Here is a 487-nt window from a genome sequence, read left to right as displayed (position 1 = left end):
GAACCTTCTAAGTCAGTGTGAGGTTAGGGTGAAACATAAGGTAAAAAGGCACTATTTCTTGGTGTTTCAACTTTGTATTTTCTCAGTGGAAAAACGGTTGCACAGCTGGTGACAGTGGCTATTCTGAATGCCTGGCTTGAAGTCAAAGAATAAGGAAGTCTTGTCATTTTCTATTTCAAAAAGCGAGAAGGACGAAACTATCAATGCTTTTCAGAAATAAGTTAAATAAAGCACACTATAGCACTATGGCATGACCCTTCTTAGGAATAGATAATAAATTGTCTTAGGAATCTAAATAGATGAGAGGAAAGCTAAACACAGCAAGACAACTTGGAGGGATTTAGTTACACATGTATGCACAGAGGGAACAATGAGAACAATGACATAGAAGAATGGAAGAGTTTACAGCAATGAGGAGCTGAGAGAAAGTGTGTAGATAGTCATCTTCCTCATATGTTGAGCTTTTATAAGCTTGAAGCCTTAATTA

Source organism: Meleagris gallopavo, chromosome 2, assembly GCF_000146605.3.
Source record: "Meleagris gallopavo isolate NT-WF06-2002-E0010 breed Aviagen turkey brand Nicholas breeding stock chromosome 2, Turkey_5.1, whole genome shotgun sequence".
Classification (NCBI taxonomy): domain Eukaryota; kingdom Metazoa; phylum Chordata; class Aves; order Galliformes; family Phasianidae; genus Meleagris; species Meleagris gallopavo.
The sequence above is the reverse complement of the archived record's forward strand: the minus strand, read 5'-3'. Positions refer to the sequence as shown.